The sequence below is a fragment of the Heterodontus francisci genome, chromosome 36, assembly GCF_036365525.1.
Source record: "Heterodontus francisci isolate sHetFra1 chromosome 36, sHetFra1.hap1, whole genome shotgun sequence".
Lineage (NCBI taxonomy): Eukaryota > Metazoa > Chordata > Chondrichthyes > Heterodontiformes > Heterodontidae > Heterodontus > Heterodontus francisci.
The window spans coordinates 50,981,318-51,001,075 of record NC_090406.1 but is presented as its reverse complement, the minus strand read 5'-3'; the positions used below and the strand labels follow the sequence as shown (position 1 = coordinate 51,001,075).

The window sequence follows — 19,758 nt, the reverse complement described above, 5'->3', positions numbered from 1 at the left end:
CCAAAACTTAAGAAAGGTGAGAGAGGAAACCAGCAAATTATAGACTAATTAGCCTAACAACCATTGTTTGGAAATTACTGGAGTCTATAATTCTTCTCTTAGGCAGTCCCTCAGGATCAAGGATGACTTGCTTCCACTCTGGTTTGAAGGGTTCTGAGATGGCTGATAAGTCCAATGCGTGATCTGCAGACTCTGCCACATGAGGGGCAGGTGGTGCTTGAAGGATCAGGTAGATGAATAGTTTGGAGGTTAGTATGCTTCCTCCGATGCCTCAACTTCACCTCTGCATGTTCCCGACAAAGTCCCTCAAGGTGTACGATGCCTTCCCAAATGAACTTTCTCCATCTAGGACGGTCACGAGCCAGGGACTCTGAGTCAACGGGAATGTCTGATCTCTTCAGGGATGCTTTGAGGACATCTCTAAAGCATTTCTGCTGTCCTCTTGGGAGTCTCCTGACGCGATCAAGCTCTGAGTAGGACAGCTGCTTCGGGACTCTGGTGTCAGGGATGCGAACGACATGTCCCGCCCAGCGGAGCTGGTTTTGCGTAATTGGTGCCCTGATGCTAGGCAGGTTGGCATGGGAGAGGACGCTACTGTTGGACCGCCTTTCTTGCCACTTGATTTGGAGGATCTTGCGGAGACACCTCTGGTGGTACTTCTCCAGGGCTTTGAGGTGCCTGCTGTAGGTTGTCCAGTCTCTGAATAACATTGAAGCACAGGGAACACTGCTGCCCAGTAAACCTTGATCTTAGTCTCAGGTTTGAGATCCAGATCCTCAAATATTTTTTTCCTCAGACTGCCGGAGGCTGAGTTGGCACATTGGAGGTGATGATGAACCATGCCGTCTATGTCTGCCTTCACCGAGTGGAGGCTCCCGAGGTATGGAAAATAGTCCACATTTTCCAGGATTTCGCCATTAATCTTGACGGGGGAGGTGCTGTGCTGTGAGAGCTGGTTGGAAGAAGACCTTTGTTTTCCAAGTGTTTAGTGAAGGACTTATTTTCTCATATGTTTTGGAGAAGGAGTCGACTGATCTGGAGCTCAGTTTCAGAGTGAGCGCACAGACCTGGCTATAATTAAGGATAGAGTGACTGAACACCTTGGAAATTTTTAGCTGGGAGAGAGAGCCAGAGCATGGGTTATAAATTGTAGGTCATACCAGACGAACCTGATTAAATTTTTTGAAGAGATGATTAAAGTAGTGGTCAGGGAAAGGCCTATGGATGTTACTTATATGGACTTCCAGAAGGCATTTGATAAAGTTCTTCATAAGCGACTGTTAGCTAAAGTTGAAGCCCATGGAATTGAAGGCAAATTATTGACCTGGTTAGGAAATTGGCTGAACGGCAACAGAGAGAGTAGGGATGGTTGCTTTAAGTGGACAGAATGCACACTGCAATTCTCAATACATTACAAATACCAGCAGAGGGAGTTTGGAAGCGAATAAAGGAATCCATGTTTTACAGCACGTGCAGCAGTTCTGTGTTTTACCGCACTGGCTGAATCTTACTGTTTCTTCCCAAGAACATCACAGTATACTAATTGGGAGGATGTGGCTCATGGTGTCCCGCAAGGGTCTATGTTGGAGCCTCACCACCGTTCTCCATATTTATTACATAGAAAATCACATATCCAAATTTGCCGTGACACAAAGATAGGCAGCACTGAAAGCAGTGGAGGTGGAAGCATAAAATTTCAACGATTAAAGTGAATTGACAAAACTGTGGCACGTGTGTTTCAATGTAGGCAAATGGTGAAAAGCTGGAAACAGTGGAGGTCTAAAAAGACCTGGGGGGTCCAGGTACATAAGATCCTAAGAAACAAGAGCAGGCGTAGGCCATTTGGCCCCTCGAGCCTGCTCCGCCATTCAATAAGATCACGGCTGATCTGAATTTGGCCTTAACTCTACTTTCCTGCCTGCCCCCCATAACCCTTTATTTCCTTGTAAATCAAAAATCTGTTTAAGCTGGCCTTGAATATTTATTCAATGACCCAGCCTCCACTGCTCTCTGCGGTAGAGAATTCCAAAGATTAACAACCCTCTGAGAGAATAAATTCCTCCTCATTTCCATCTTAAATGGGAAACATCTTATTTTTAAACTGTGCCCCCAATCCTAGATTCCTCTCAGCATCTACCCTGTCAAGCTCCCTCAGAATCTTATGTTTCAATACCTCTCATTCTTCTAAACTCCAGAGTATAGGCCCAACCTGCTCAACCTTTCCTCACAAGACAACAACCTTCATCTCAGGAAACATCCTAGTGAACCTTCTCTGAATTGCTTCTAATGCAAGTATATCCCTCCTAAGGGAGACCAAAACTGTACACAGTACTCTAGGTGTGGTCTGACCAATGCCCTGTACAGTTGTAGCAAGACTTCCCTACTTTTATACTCCATCCCCCTTGCAATAAAGGCCAACATTACACTTCCCTTTCTAATTACTGGCTGTACTTGCATGCTAACTTTTTTGTGATTTTGTACGAGGACACCCAGATCCCTCTGTACCACAGCATTCTGCAGTATCTCTCCATTTAAATACTATTATGCTTTTCTACTCTTCCTGCCAAAGTGGACAACCTCACATTTTCCTACACTATACTCCATCTGCCAAATTTTTTCCCACTCACTTAACCTATCTATATCCCTTTGCAGACTCTTTCTGTCCTCCTCACAACTTGCTTTCCTACCGAGCTTTGTATCATCAGCAAATTTGGCTACAATACACTTGGTTCCGTCATCCAAGTCACTGATATAGATTGTCAATAATTGAGACCCCAGCACTGATCCCTGTGGCACTGTACAGGTTACAGTTTGCTAACCTGAAAATGCTCCATTTATCCCAACCCTCTGTTTCCTGTTAGTTAGCCAATCCTCCATCTGTTACGACCTCAATGAGATCGTTAATGTGGAAAATGCGAGATATGAACCCTCAGACCAATTTAGAGAATTACATGACAAGATTTCACATTTTAAGACTTTTATTATAATGAAACTAAAATAAATCCCCATTAACGAAATAGTAATTTGTGAGTAGCTGATACCCCAAAAGAAAGGTATTTTCTTTACTTATTAAAATACTTGAAAACCTCACACCACTTATAAGTTACATAGTCCTTTTTGATGGTGAAATCCTTTGCACCTAAAAGTCCCAAACTCCTCCCAGTTGCAATGGTCTGGATCGCCCAGACTTTTTCAAAAATCAATGTCCGATACGCTCACTTTTCTAAGCACTTCCAACCTGGACGTCCGCGAATAGGGCGGTGATCCTGCTGGTCTTCTATTTCTCCACAAGCTTCGACTTTCGAAACAGGTTCAAGACCTCGCAGCCTTTTGCTGCATCTAGTTTCCGACAGCAGATGTTCCCTCTCTCTCTCTCTCTCGAGCTGCCACTGCTGCTTGTCTTCCTTTCTTACACCCTGCAACCACTGAGTTCCCTTCTTACAGTCCTTCTTGAGGCCACAACTGCTGGTTTCTTCTCTTACAGCTTCCTGCCTTCAGAAAGTCTGGACTCAAAAGTTAATAGGTTATTGTACTGTTCCAAAATACAGAGTCCAGAAGTCTGGTTTCACTACGCTACTTAGGTCTTCCATTGTTCCCGGGTAGTAACAGCTGCCTGGTACATTTGAATCTTCTGAATGACTTGTTTTATGACCCGAAAATCTGGGAGGGCAAATTCCATTGCTCTTCGGGTGCAGTCTCTGTTTTTTTAAAATTCATTCCTGGAATGTGGGCATCACTGGCGAGGCCAGCATTTATTGCCCATCCCTAATTGCCCTTGAGAAGGTGGTGGTGAGCTGCCTTCTTGAACTGCTGCAGTCCATGTGGGATAGGTATACCCACAGTGCTGTTAGGAAGGGAGGTCCAGGATTTTGACCCAGCGACAGTGAAGGAACGGCGATATAGTTCCAAGTCAGGATGGTGTGAGACTTGGAGGGGAACTTGCAGGTGGTGGTGTTCCCATGCATTTGCTGCCCTTGTCCTTCTCGTTGGTAGAGGTCACGGGTTTGGAAGGTGCTGTCTAAGGAGCCTTGGTGCATTGCTGCTTTCATAAGAAAGTCTTTCATCTGGGTTCTCTGTTGTCCTGGTAACCAAGACTTCTGTTTTGTCCTTTCGCAGAGGGGATGCGAGGTCCCCTGACCTTCCAGACTCCATCTTGAACTTTTAAAAATCTAATTTTTAAAAACATAATCATGTGACATGACAATCATGTCATCCATGCTAATATATTACTCCCAACACCATGAGCTGTTATCTTGTGTAGTAACCTTTTATATGGCACCTTATCAAATGCCTTTTGGAAATCCAAGTACACTACATCTACTGGTGCCCCTTTATCAACCTTGCTTGTTACATTGTCAAAGAACTGTGTTACGACCAGGTGAGGAAGGGGTCTCAGACTCCCCTTTTGCCCCTTTCTCTGGGTTGACCGCAAAAGGGTTTATCCTTTTTTCTCAGAGTGAACTTACCACCTCAGTAAGCTCCTGCTCCTGTTCCTCTAATATATAGTTGTCAAAGAACCAATCAGACAGGTTTTCTTGAGTTTAAACGAGAAAAATTTAAGTCTTTTATCCTTAACACTCTAAACTGGTTAAAAATCACTAAAATATGCTATACATCCACGCACACAACTACACAAGAGACACACACACACAAATAGATTACAGAGGGAAAACAGAGTTGGGTGGTTGGAGTAGAGTCTGGAATAAATGGAATTTAAATACAGTTCATCAGTCCCAGGGTCCTTAGTTGAAATTGTAGTGCTGAAGTCCTTGCGGGGCCACATGCGCGATTCGGGCTTGCTTCTCAGGCTCCAGAAGGCAGAAGAAGGGTTTCGGTCCTTGTCCCCCTCGTTGTTGGTTGTGGTGGTCAGTAGACCTGGCTTTACCAGCTGCAGCCGAAGCTTCTCTGGATCTGGACTGGAGAAAGGGAGAGAGAGAGATAGTGCTGCTCCCTTGATAGCTGACAGTTACTGTTCTGCTTTCTGACTCACAAAAACTCTCAGTCTCCTCAGAGTTGCACAGCAGTCACATGACATTCCCAAACCTCTTTGTGTTTTATGAGGCCTTCTGGAATGTTCTCTGAGATTCAAGGCTCTCCCCTCAAGCTGTCTCGTCACACTTAGTGGGGGTTGGCTTTTTCAAAGTCAATGGGTGTCAATGGCTGCTGATGACCGTGTTTAGAAAGCCATTCCAGGGAATTTAATCAGAGAGCATCCCAGTGTTCTGGCTAGTTGCCTCAGTCATGTTGTCTCTGGTCTATTCTATTGCTGTTTCATATGCAAATTGCTGTGGCCATCGTGGCTGCCTGCTTTTTAAAAAAATGTTATTTGTAACAATTTCCAGTAAAGGTCTCAGACAAGATTCCAACCGATGAAATTAATATTTCCTATTTGGCAGGTGGGGTTTTCATGACACTTCCATACCACACAGAATGAAATGCGACATTACAAGAGTTAAAAAGAAAACAAAGGAAAACACACATTCATTTTTCATTCACTCTCGAACCTTAAAATTGTTGCAGCTTGTCATTTTTCTCTGCCACAGCCAGGCTGATTTAACTGCCCTTTTCCCTTGAGGTTGGTCCCGGATGGTTAAGTGTTGTCCAATGGGTTTAAAGTTTCTTTAGTATCAGTTTGTAATAACCTGGGGATGGGCATCTCAATAAACATGTAGTTGTTGGGGAAGCTTGGCGCATGCAAATTTCCAGGATTGTCTAGGGCAAGTTTATGCACAAGCTTTAACCCCTCAGCTGCTGTTTCTGCAATACATGGTTCTAACCCTCCAGGTTCCAGTACCTTGATAATTTCTCTCCTTATGGTGGTATTGGGTAATAAATTGGTTTTAAGCCCCTGTGAGGTGTCTAATATTTCCTCTGGGTCATTGTTCTTGCTGGGGTCTGAAGTGAAATTGTGGGATTTGGTCAGCTTTGGGCTTGAGCCCTGATCATAGGACTCTGCAGTAGATAGAACCACCCTGACCTCAGTTAGTGTTCTGGTGAGTCATACAAGGGCTGCGCACTTTAGGGCATTTTTGTTTCCCTTTTCCCTTTACTGTGGGGAGTGTCTCTTTGCTAATCTGCCCCATGTCCTCTGGGACATTCCTGTTCATAGTCACCTGTCCAGCTTCCACTGCACTCCCCTGCGGCACTTTGACAAGGTGAGGCATCACCCTCACTATGGGTTTGCCGTTTTGTGGACTTTCCTTGTCCTTGCAGGTTTCTGTAAAGGCTGTTAGCAGGTGGGGTTTTCATTACAACTGTAATAAATTTGTCAAACATGATTTCCCTTTCATAAAACCATGTTGGCTCTGCCAGATTGTATGATGATTTTCTTAATGTCCCACTACTATTTCCTTAATAATAAATTCCAGCATTTTCCCAGTAACAGGTATTAGGGCTAACTGGCCTATAGTTTCCTGCTTTCTGTCTCCCTCCTTTCTTGAATAGAATACATTTGCGGGTTTCCATTCCACTGGGGCCCTTCTAGAATCTAGGGAACTTTGGAAGATTACAACCAGTGTATCCACATCTCTGCAGCCACTTCTTTTAAGACCCCCTAGGATATAGGCCATTAGGTCCAGGGGTCTTACCAGCCTTTAGCCCCATTAATTTCCCAGTATTTTTTCTCTAGTGATGTGATTCTTTGAGGTTCCTCCCTCACTTTTTCTCTAGATTTTCTTCTATTCTTGGGATGCTTTTTGTATCTTCTACTGTGAAAACAGATACAAAATACTTGTTCAAAGTCTCTGCCATTTCCTTGTTCCTCATTATTAATTCCCCAGTCTCATCCTCTGAGGGACCAACACTTACTTCAGCTATTCTTTTCCTTTTTATATACTTGTAGAAACCTTTACAGTCTGTTCTATATTTCTTGCTAGTTTACTCTCATACACAAATTTCTCCCTCTTTATTTTATCCTTTGCTGGTTTCTAAAAACTTTCCCAATCTTCTGGCCTACCACTAATCTTTGCAGCATTGTATGCCTTTTTTCAATTTAATACCATCCTTAACTTCCTTAGTTAGCCATGGATGATGCATCCCTCTCATAGTCGTTCTGTCTCAATGGAACATATCTCTGTTGAGAGTTGTGAAATATCTCCTTAACTGTCTGCATAGGTCATTAAAATGTCACGAGCAGGTACAGAAAATAATCTAAAGGCCAATGGATTGCTGGCCTTTATATCTACAGAGCTAGAATACAAGGGGACAGAAGACGGGTCAGCACAGTGGCTAGCACCGCAGCCTCACAACTCCAGCGACCCGGGTTTGATTCCGGGTACTGCCTGTGTGGAGTTTGCAAGTTCTCCCTGTGTCTGCGTGGGTTTCCTCCGGGTGCTCCGGTTTCCTCCCACATGCCAAAAGACCTGCAAGTTGATAGGTTAATTGGCTATTATAAATTGCCCCTAGTATAGGTAGGTGGTAGGGAAATATAGAAACAGGTGAGGATGTGGTAGGAATATGGGATTAGTGTAGGATTAGTATAAATGGGTGGTTAATGGTCGGCATAGACTCGGTGGGCCGAAGGGCCTGTTTCAGTGCTGTATCTCTAAATCTAAATCTAAAAAGACATGCTTCACCTATATAAAGCTCTGGCTTAGACCACACCTGGAGTACTGTGAGCAGTTCTAGGCACAACACCTTAGGAAGGATGTACTGGCCTTGGAGGGAGTGCCGTGTCAATTTACCAGAATGATACCTGGACTCCAAGAGCTAAATTATGAGGAGAGATTACTCAAACTAGATTTATATTCCCTAAAATTTGGAGGTTGAGGGGTGATTTAACTAAAGTTTTCAAGGTACTGAGGAGAACAGATAAGGTAGATAAAGAGAAACATTACTTCCACTAGTTGGGGAGCCTAGAACTAGGGGCATAGTCTAAAAATTAGAGCCAAACCTTTCAGGAGTGATGTTAAGTAACACTTATACAGGCAAAGGGTGATAGAAGTTTGGAATTATCTTCTGCGAACAGCAATTGATGTTAAATCAATTGTTAATTTTAAATCTGAGATTAACATATTTTTGTTAACCAAAGATATTAAAGGATATGGGCAAAGGTGGGTATATAGAGTTAAATCGCAAAGAATGGCAAAACGGGCTCGAGGGGCTAAATAGCCTCCTCTTGTTCCTATGTACGACGCCTGGAAAGGTGACAGGAAATGGGTGGGTGGGTGATAGGCTGGAGAAGAGAGAGAGAGAAAGAGAGAGAAAGAGAGAGAGAAACTGGGGGTGGGGGGCTGGGGAAGAGAGATAGAGAACCGCAACCCGAGTAGGGAGAGAGAGAAATGCAAACTGCGCAGAGACAGCAAGAGAGAGAGGCACAAACTGGACAGAGGGCAAGAGAAGAGTGAAACACAAATTAGGGAGCTCCCCAATGGTCCTGGGATGGGAGGCAGAGCAGAGCTGACTCACCCAGAGCAGGAACAGATCCATCCAGAATAACCTGTTACCATTCACTGTTTATGCTCCCACATTAAGAAAGACAACTTGAGCAAGGAACCACCTGATGCCCTAGAACCCAGTGAAAGTGAAGACCTTCAGAAGAGGAGAGCAGGCTCCGGATGGTTCCTTCTCTTGGATGGCTCAGTTCCTGCTAACACACAAGGGAACCCAAAAGTCTTTCATAAACATATAAATTGTAAAAGGCTAGTCAAAAGCAGGATGGAGGCAAGTAGATATCAAAAAGATCTTGTGGAGGCAGAGGCGCTAAAGCAGTACTTTGCACCTGTCGTTACTGGAGAAGAGGATGCTGCCAATTTCACAGTAAAGCAGGAGGCAGTAGTGATATTAAATAGGATAAAAACTTTTAAAGACAATAATGCGAGACAAAATGAATTGGTATTTTGAAAAATATGGGCTAATGTAAGTTAATACAGATTTGTTAAAGACAAATTGTGTTTGGCTAAATTGATTCAGTTTCTTCATGAAGTAATGCAGAGTTGATGAAGGTAGTGTGTTAATGTTGTGTATATGGACTTCAAAAGGCCGTAAAATTATTAGGTTACGAAAAGTTACTAACCAGAATACCAATTGTTAAAATCTAGCTATTATAAACAATTGACTTATTATCATTAACTAACATCTAGCTTTATCAGAATCCTTCTTTGTAGTATGGTAAAGTGGGGAAACTTGGGAAATAGGGCACTGTATAGACAAGATGTCAAGGTAGAGGGATTCTGGGAAATTAAGGCAAGTTTTAAAATGCTTACTTGCAGTGAAAACAGCTTCTGTAAGAACAAAATGTAGATTTGTCTTGCAATGAGATAAGGAACCATGAAATATAAAAGCATTGAGATACAGCACTCAACACAAAGGGGTATTACCTACGTAAATCCAAAAGGTTAGCAACAGTCAAAGAATGATTCTTAGTTGATTAAGAAATACATCCTTTAACACAGGCTAAAGATGATTTAGGGAAGGGAGGGTTAATTGGCTAGCAGCCAGGATAAAAGATGTTTTGACTTTGTCCCTGTACGGCAGAGAATTTTCAAACAACAACAAGAGACTAGAGAGAGAGAGAGAGAGACAAAAAAAAACTTGAAGACCGGAAACTGCAAGAGAAAGAGTCGTGCGCTCTGCCGTCCAGTTTCTAATATGGGTAGTATCCGTGTTAGACTGTTAATCTCTGCCTGGGTTTGTGACTACAGCTTATCTGAAAATTTAATAAATTTGTCCTTACCTTTATCTCAATAAAGTCAATTCACAATAAAGCTTTTGCTGCCAAGTCAGTTCAGGGCATTAAACCCCCACTATCTTATCTAATCTTACATCTGGTGAGCACTAAGGGACCTGGTGCATTGTGAACACTTTTTGAGAGAAAGGAAGGATGTCAAGTTTGCGAGTCTGGCCAACACATGACTTGGGAGGAAAAACCCTTTGGGGACTGTGGAGATCTTAACAGATGCACCAGTGATCAAAGGAACTTATATGAGAACATAAAGTCAGAAAGAGAATAGATAAAGTTATGTCATCTAAAGATGTTAAATGGGTCTTCAAGCAAAAATACTTGGAAATTATAGAGTTCATTAAGATAGGCCAGAAGACGTTAAAGATAGAGAAGGCTAGAAACCTTCTGGCTTACAGAACTCAGTGGATCAAGACAGCACTATTCAGAGAGATGAAGAAGTTGAGCAACTGAACCAGCGGGTTCAAGATCTGGAGCTGTGCCACAAGCGTACGACCGCTCTGTTACAACAGCAGCATGCCTCTAACCTGAACGCTGGTGCAGCTGTGATTGACGCTCAGGGAGCTAAAAGTCGGTTAAAACATCAGGAGGGGAATAATGAGTGTTTAAAAAAAAATTTGGAACTGCAGTAAAGATTGGCGAGACAATGGGCAATTGTGTCTGCAGTAACCTTGGGAGGCACAAATGAGTATAGAAATAGGAGGATAGTGCAGATGAAAGCATGGCTGGAAAGATGGTGCAGCAGGGACTTTAGATTTCTGGGGTACTGGGATCAGTTCTGGAGAAGGTGGGATCTGTACAGGCCGGATGGGTTGCACCTGAACAGAGCTGGAAAAGTTTCCTTGCGGGGCAATTTGCTAGTGCTGTTGGGGAGGGTTTAAACCTACTTGGAAGGAGTGTGGGAACGAGGAGATAATACAAAACAGAAACACCAAGGTGCACAGAGAATTGAAAGAAACAGATAGCACTACAGTAGGAAATAGCAAAGTATTAGGTGGGGTCATGGAAAAGGACAAAGATAAAACAGGAGTAAAAGTTCTAAATTGGGGGAAGGTAAATGTTAAGAAACTGAAAGGTGACCTGGTAAAAGTGGGCCGGATACAGCTACTTGAGGAAAATCAGTGGCAAACCAGTGGGAGGCATTCAAAAGCTAGATACTACAGGCACAGTGTAGGCATGTCCCCACAAAGATAAAGGATGAGCCCCCTGGTTATCTAGAAGCTTACAGGATAAGTTAAAGCAGAAAAAGTAAGCTCATGATGATCACAAAAATCTTAATACTTTAGAAAACCTAGAGGAGTATAGAAAGTGCAGGGGTGAAGTAAAAAAAGGAAATTAGAAAAGCAAAAAGAGGAAATGAAAAATTATTGGCAGGTAAAATCAAGGAAATCCCAAAGATGTTTTATCAATACATTAAGAGCAATAGGATAACTAAGGAAAGGGTAGGGACTATCAGAGATGTACAAGGGAACTTATGCGTGGATACAGAAGACGTGGGCTGGGTTCTTAATGAGTTTTTTTGTCTCTGGCTTCACAAAGGAGAGGGATGATGCAGACATTGTAGTTAAAGAGGAGGAGTGTGAAATATTAGATATGATAAGCATAATGGGAGAGGAAGTACTAGAGGGTGTGACATCCTTGAAAGTGGATAAATTGCCAGGGCCAGATAGACATTACTAGAGAAGAGAGTAGTTATGTATTAGATGGGAGTGGACTGGCTCCTTGGTTGACAAGGGAGATAGAGATGATAATGAAACAAAAAAGAGGATGTGTGATGCATGTCAGGTAAACTCATCAAGTGAGAACCAGGCTATATACAATAAATTGAGAGGGCAAGTGAAGAGGAAAATACGACTGGCAAAGAGAGAATATGAAAATAGAATGGCAGTCACCATAAAGGGAATCCAAAGATCTTCCACCAGGATGTAAATAGTAGGCGTGCAGTAAAAGGAGGGGTTGGGCTATTTGGGACAGGGAGGGTAATATATGTGTCATGCAGGCCCCCACCTGTCAAGAATGAGGCATATTAATTTTGCCACATGGCGAGTTTGGGCAGAAAGTCTGTTTGCTCCTGAACTGAGAAGATCTCTCCTGTCTGCGCCCATCTCGCTCTCACAAGCTTCTGAATCCACTGAAGCCACATGAATGCCAAGAGAGAAAAGTCTCCTACAGTGAACAAGGTTTAAAAAGAATACTGGGCCTCAACGAAAAGCAAGAACTACCTACAATCCAGGACTCTACAGTGAGCTCAAAGAACTGTAACAAAAACTCTTCAGATATTGCCTCAAACTTTTCCACTTTATTTTTCTTCTGTTCTTTTCTGTCTCGATTTGCATATGTGTATTGCGTATGCATGCTAGCGTGGGCACGTCGTGTATCCATAGGCGTCAACCAAATTAGAGTTTAAGTTTAATAAATTTCAATCTTTCTTCTTTAAACCGAAGAAAGCTTGTTTGTGCTGGTTTCTTTGCCTTATAATTGGAAAGCAGTGAACAAGGATTCACCAAGGGGAGCTAAAAACACGGTGTGTTTAAAATTAAACCCTGTTATAGCAAGACCAGGTGAAGGCTGAAAGGGAACCTTTTTCTCACCTGGTCGTAACATATGCTTAGAGGTGCAGGGCAAGATGAATATACTTAATGAGTACTTTGTATCAGTGTTCACTAAGAGAATGCAGGCTGACAAAATATCAGTAGAAGCAGAGAGAGTACAGGCAGTGGGTAGGATAAAAATTGAGAGGGGGCAGGTACTAAAAAGGCTAGCTATGCTTAAGTTAGTTAAGTCATCTGGTCCAGACGGCTTGCATCCCAGGTTAGTTAAGGAGGTGGGGACGGAGATAGCGGATGGGCTTGCCATAATCTTTCAATCTTCCCTGGATACAGGGGAGGTGCCAGAGGATTGGAAGGTGGCAAATGTGACACCCTTATTCAAGAAAGGGTGTAAGGACAGTTAGTTTAACATCAGTGATGGGTAAGGTTTTAGAAACAATAATCAGGGAAAATTTCAATGGACACTTAGAGAGGCTTGAGTTAATTAAGGATAGCTGGCATGGATTTGTAAAGGACAGATCATGCTTGTCTAATCTAACTGAATTTTTTGATGAAGGGAATGTGGTGGATGTTGTTTATATGGATTTTAAGAAATCATTTGATAAGGTTCGACATAAAAGGCTGGTTAAGATAACTGAGGCTCCTGGAATAGGAGGGCCAGTGCCCAACTGGATAAAATAAATTGGCTTAAGGACATAAAGCAGCAAGTCGTAGTAAATGGTTGCTTTTCAGACTGGGGAATGGTAGACAGTGGTGTACCCCAAGTGTCAGTGTGGGACTACTGCTTTGTTTGTTATATATAAATGGCTTGGATCTTGGAATACAGAGTAGAATCTCAAACTCAGAGGTGGGGCAAACAGTGAGGATGATATGAACAGTCTGCAACAGGACATAGATAGGCTAGCAGCATGGGCAGAGAGGTGGCAGATGGAATTTAATACTGACAAGTGTGAAGTGATGCATTTTGCCAGAAGGAATAGGGAGGGGCAATATAGATTTAATGGCACAGTTTTTAAAGAGTATGCAGGAACAGAGGGACCTCAGGGTACATGTGCATAGATCTTGGAAGGTGACAGGACAAATTGAGAGACTGGCTAGTAAAGCGTATGGGATATTGGGCATCATAAATAGACGCATTGAGTACAAAAGTATGGAAGTTATGCTGACCCTTTTTAAAGCTCTGGTTAGGCCCCAACTGGAGTACTGTGTCCAATTCTGGTCACCGCACTTCAGGAAGGATGGGAGGGTCCTTGAATGGGTGCACAGGAGATTTACCAGAATGGTTCCAGGGATGAAGGATTTTAGTTACAAGGTTAGGATGGAAAAGCTGGGTTGTTCTCCTTCAAACAAAGGAGACTGAGGGGCGCTTTAATAGAAGTGTACAAGATTATGACAGGCTTGGATAAATTAGACAAGGGAAAACTGTTTCCGTTAACGAATAGTACTTGGACTAGGGTACATAGATTGAGAGTTTTGGGCAAAATGTGCAGGGGAAATATGAGGAAGCTCTTTTTCACACAGTGGATGGTAATGACCTGGAACTTGCTGCCCACAGGGTGGTGGAACCGGAGACGATCAATGACTCCAAGAGGAAGTTGGATGGCCACCTGAGAGAAATAGACTTGTAGGGCCACAGGGATTGAGCAAGGGAGTGGAACTGACTACATAGCTCGGTGGAGAGCCAGCACGGACTCGATGGGCTAAATGGCCTCCTTCTGTGCCATAAATGATTCTAGTTGAACCAGTGTGTTCCTTGGGCTTGGGAATGGGAATTTAATACAAATTTTGATACTTTGAATTTATAACCCATTACAGGAATCAATATTTATAAGTTGTTTGTAATTAAGAAAGTGTGAATGTGATTGTTGAGTGTGTTCATTTCAATTTGAGATTGTGCACCCAGAGATGGCTTATAAAAACTGAATTACATTTTAAGTTAAAGGTGCTGGTGTAGTGTTTTATTTTTATTTAAAAGGTTGGTTTTGTAACTGTGAATGGGCAATGAACAATTTTGTAAGAGATAAGCTTCAACCTTGAAATTTGCTGGTAGAAATCCAATTTGAAGTTTTAAAACGCTTTGCTTTAACTGGACCAATGTTTAGAACCTGTTATTGCTTTTCGCAATTTTAATTAAAGGTATGTCTTCCTGACTGTTTTTAAATAGCAAACATCAGAAATTGAAAATTGGTTTAAGGGAAAGGACAAATAAAGGAGATGTGAGAAAGATTCTGTTTGTTTAATGTTTGATTAAGAGGCTGGTGTTAAGTCTTTTCTTGTAAGAATGTGAAATAACCTATTCTTTAGTTTTGCTCCTTGTTTATAGTTTCATCAGTCGTTTGGAAGGGCGCCCGAAGAAAGAACAAGAAAAATGACATAATTTACCTTTTCTTTAAAAAAAAATCCCATGTGCTATTCTGTTCTGTGTGTAGTAAGTATTGGTCTGAATTAAGTTAAATTATTAAGGTTAAGTTGGGAAAACTGAAATTTCATTTGTGGCGACAATGAACTGCCATGTTATCATGTCAAGCTATGAGGGAATCTTTAATTCTGGATATAAGGCTCACTCATAGAACATTGGCAGTTTTGAATATTATGCTATCTTCCCTGACGCAGATGTTTTCAATTAAAGTTGATAATGTTACTAATGATTTTTATTGTTTTCAATCCTTAAAGATACCAAAAAGAATTGGAAAAAACTGTTTAAAATGGAGTTTGGTTTGGAGTTTGGTTCTTTTTTGATTGGGAAAGTTTAAAAAAAAAGTTATGTAAAGTGATGCATCTGAGAATGTTTTGCTTCACCCCCTTGAAAACTAACAGAGAAATTAACGCCGCTGCTGCTGTTGTTTTTTTCATTTAATTCACCGCACAACTTATGAATTGCTGAGTATAAAATATATTGGACATGATTAATGGACATTTTAATTTTCTATATTGACAGTTTTTTTTTATTCATTCATGGGATGTGGGTGTCGCTGGCTAGGCCACCATTTATTGCCCATCCCTAATTGCCCTTGAGAAGGTGGCGGTGAGCTGCCTTCTTGAACCGCTGCAGTCCATGTGAGGTAGGTACACTGACAATGCTATTAGGAAGGGAGTTCCAGGATTTTGACCCAGTGGCAGTGAAGGAACAGCGATATAGTTCCAAGTCAGGATGATGTGTGACTTGGAGGGGAACTTACAGGTGGTGGTGTTCCCATGCATTTGCTGCCCTTTATTGGACAAATTAACCCATAGGGCCCTGGGGTAGAGCCATAATGGATTTTTTGTGTTTTTTTAAAAAACAGGTAACAATGGTACATAAGCAAGAACAGCAAGAATCAGCTTGAATTTAAGAACTATGTGCAGCCATCAAATATCACAGCATAGTCACGATTCGGACTAAAGACTTTGCCTTTTCAGAACTTTTGTTATTTGTTATCTTCTGAGACAAAGTGCTTGAGGAGAGATATTTAAGTAAGTTATCTCTAAACTAGTTGTAAGCATTTTTGCTTTTAATGTAAAACACCATGTAGCAAACTTGGGCATAAGGAGTTGGAATTGATCAACAAAATTACATTGATATCAGTGATTATTTCAAGCACTCAAAGGGGTATTTATTTGACGTTTAAGGGGATAATCAAATTTTAGAAAAAACTAAAAAAAACCAGGCCAGACTTTTATGCCCCACCCGCAGGGGCAGGCTGGAGGCAGAGAGGGTTGTAAAATTGAGTGGGAGGCGTGGGTTGCCGTTCCTGTTGCCTTCCCATCCCCACTGCAATTTTACAAGGGGCAGCAGCGGCGAGAATCACCAATTAAGGTTCTTATGTGGCCAATTTACTGCCATTTAAGGGCCTCCTCCCGCTGCTGCTGGCATATTACCAGGAGCCCCAGGAGGCCGCTCAGTAAAACTTGGCTGCCACCTTGCAGATTGGGTGGGGGGGTACTCATGATCGGGCACCTGTGCCCCACAGACAGCCCCCCCACCACGGGAGTAAAATTAAAGTTCAGAGAGACAGTTGAAGGGCTAGGAAAATAATATTTTGTAAGAACTATTGACAAGATGGATACAGGTAAATAGAGAACTGCAGAATCTCTTGAGTTGATACATGATAGAATGATTGTGACCTTATTATAATAAATGTAATATGGCGCTTCTTGTGACCAGTGTTATTGGGCCATGGATGTTGCCACCATGATTAGGCGGGTTAGAATCAAGGAAGGGGAATTGTTGGGGATCGGTAGAGCAGTCAGCACAGCAGCCTGGAATAGAAAGGACCAACACCTCACAGAAACACTTAGTAAAAATGATGCAGAACAATGACCAATGCAGGAAATGCAATGGTTTGGAGACCAGCATAACGTAGGCCAACACCCATGGCTCCAGTCTCTGCCCATGTTTCTAATAATAACCCAGGCCTTATTATTAGTAGTAGGACTCTGTATGCTTTGCTATTTGAGACGACGTGCGTTACAAGACACAAAGCTTAGAGCTTGCGGCTTTTCTCGAAAATAGTAAAATAGTAAATGAGGGGTTGATAAGGATATCTTCCCATCAACTGGGGGAATTGTAAGATTATTAGGTTGCTAAGAAGTTACTAACCAGAATACTAATGATTAAAATCTAGCTATTATAAACTAACAACTGACTTACCACCATTAACTAACATCTAGCTTAATTAGAATCCTTCTTTGTGGTATGGTAAAGGGGGAAGACTTAGGAAATAGGACACTGTATGGACAAGATGTCAAGGTAGAGGGATTCTGGGAGATGATGTCAAGTTTTAAAATGCTTACTTGCAGTAAAACAATGAGAACTTAAGAACAGACAGTGAAAACAGCTTCTGTGAAAATAAAATGTAGATTTGTCTTGCTTGAGATAAGGGACCGTGAAGTTTGAAAGCATTCAGATAAAGTACTCAATACAAAAGGGTATTACCTACGTAAAGCCCAAGGTTAGCAACAGCCAAAGAATGACCCTTGGTTGGTTAAGAAATACATCCTTTTACACAGGTTAAAGATGATTGGGAGAAGGGAGGGTTAATTGAATAGCAGCCAGGATAAAAGATGGCTTGACTTTGTCCCTGTACAGCAGAGAATTTTCAAACAACAAGAGACAAGAGAGAGGGAGACCAAAAACTTTGAAGACCAGAAGTTGTAAGAGAAAGAGTATGTGCTCTGCCGTCCAGTTTCTAATATGGGTAGTATCTGTGTTAGACTGTTAATCACTGTCTGAGTTTGTCACTATAGTTGATCTGAAAACTTAATAAATTTGTCCTTACCTTTATCTCAATAAAGTCAATTCACAATAAAGCTTTTGCTGCCAAGTCTGTTCCTGCCTTAGAAGGTGGCATTAAACCCCCACTATCTTATCTAATCTTACAAGGCATTTGAAAAAGTGCCACATAACAGATTTTTTGGCAAAATTAAAGCCCATGTAAAGAAAAGGGCAGTTGCAGCCTAGATATGAAATTGCCTATGTACTATTCTCCCAATATTTTGCACGCTTGATCTGCTTCAAAGTTGAATTTGTAAAGAGAGAACTTGCCTTCATCCAGAGCCTTTCATGTCCTCTGCACAGCCAAACCAATTCACAGCCAGTGAATTACTGTTCAATTGTCCAACAGCAAAATACTGCGGATGCTGGTATTCTGAAATACAAACAGAAAATGCTGGAAATACTCAGCAGGTCTGGGAGCGTCTGTGGAGAGAGAAGCAGAGTTAACATTTCAGATTAATGACCTTTCATCACATCTGACGATAGGTCATTGACCTAAAACTTTGGGCTGAATTTTTGCCCCCGCCCCCTCCCCACCCGAAGTCAGGAACAGGGGTTGCGGGGTCAAAAATACTAGTGCCTGCCTATGTCAGTTTCAAGATGCCATGCCCACCACTGGCAATGAGCACCAGGGCAGGGGAAGGGTGGGACTGGAATCTTCATCTCCTCCCAATTGAGGCCAATTAAAGCTGTTTAAAAGCTCATTGAGAGCTTGCCAAGGTTTGAAGTTGAAATTTTTAAAGGGGCGCATGAGTTACCCGCACCTTCAGAAACAGATCAGCTGAAGGGAGGTGGGTAAAGAGTGGGGAGCCAGTCATGACTGCCCCAGGGCATCACTCCAGTCCTATAAGAGGGTCAGCAGGGCAAAGGGAGACTCAGTACTTGGGCTGTGAATAGCGGTCGGCGCCCTCTCCCCCACTCCGGCATCGTGTGGGCAGAGAGCAAGGATCAAGGCTGCCATGAATAATTGAGTGGCCACCTGCCCAGAAGGAAGGCTCCAGCTGGCAATGGGGGAACAACTGTTAGATTTTGGGCCCAGTGGCAATGAGGGGCAATACCCTCCACATGAAGGGACAAAACCTGCGAATCAGGAGGGCACAGGAAAGTGGAGCTGAAAGGTAATGGAGTCCAAATTCTCAACACAGGATCTACCGCTGAAGACAAAGCTACTGGAAGAAGATCAAGAACAAGTGCCGTAAGAGACTGCGACTCTCCATGCAGACAGTCACAGACATCTGTGCCCTCGTCACCGAAAAACTCACACCTCGCAGCACTGCTCACCATGCCCTGCCAGTGGCTGTCAAAGTCACTGTGGCCTTGAACTTGTTTGCTCCTGGTTCCTTCCAAGGATCAAATGCGGACCATAGCGGCATCGCAAAAACGTCCACACACCACTGCATCTTGCAGGTCAATGATGTACTACTTGTGCTGTTCAGCTCTGGCATTCATTTAAGAACAGGTACAGCCTCGCAGGGAGAGAGGGCATTGGGTTTCACCGTGGCTGGATTCCCCCAGGTGCAGGGCATAATTGATTGCACCCATGTGGCTATTAAGGCCAGTGAGATCCATCAACAGGAAGGAGCACTCCCTCAACGTTTAGCTGCTCTGCGACCACGAGAGTTTTCTCCATGTGTGCTTTCCTCACAGCTGCCATGACTCCTTCATCTTCTATCAGTTCAAGCTGCCTCAGATCTTCACTTCAACCCCCAAAGTGCATGGATGGATCCTAGGAGACAAGGAATATCTCCTGAAGACATGGCTACTGACTGCTGAACGGATGCCCCAGACAGAGGCACAGTGGCAATACAACCAATGCCACCTGTTCAGTAGGACAATCATTGAGCAGGCCTTTGGGGTTCTGAAGATGCGATTCTGTTGCCTGGACTAGTCAGGTCTCGGTTGTTGTGGTGGTCTGCTGCATTCACCGTTACATGGCCCTCCAGAGAGGTGCACTGGGGGACAGGCCTCCAGCTCTCCTGTGACATCTCGCTTCCTCTGGTACAGTGGAAGGCTTTGGCACAAACTGCAGGTCTCTCCCTCAGTACAATCAGCAGCCTCAGGGATGGCTGCCATTGGAGTCTAGATGAGCCCCACACGTTGGGCTGGATTTTAGGGGCCTCGATGTTGGGATCCGCAGCGGGGGGACGGGCATGAAGATTGCCCCGGATGAGGCCCACCACAGACCTTGACGCCAGCAGGGCCCGTCCCAATCTTGCCAGTGGCGGCGAGGCCTCGTGGAGGGAGGGGAGGTGGGGGAGGGGAGTTGGGAGGTGGGG

The 19,758-nt window shown here is 43.1% G+C and overlaps 1 long non-coding RNA gene across 2 annotated transcripts; it reads right to left on the bottom strand.

The window, feature by feature from the left end:
- Positions 1–3,008: 3,008 nt before the first annotated feature.
- On the bottom strand, positions 3,009–19,724 carry LOC137351421 (uncharacterized). 2 transcript variants are annotated; one of them, XR_010969507.1, is made up of 3 exons: positions 18,764–19,724; positions 17,753–17,855; positions 3,009–4,169 (listed from the first exon to the last, which is right to left on the bottom strand). It is a non-coding gene; the product is annotated as an uncharacterized lncRNA (long non-coding RNA). The 2 variants fall into 2 exon arrangements; XR_010969506.1 differs by lacking the exon at positions 3,009–4,169 and adding an exon at positions 4,322–5,300 and having other exon boundaries at positions 17,749–17,855.
- Between the last annotated feature and the right edge of the window lie 34 nt (positions 19,725–19,758).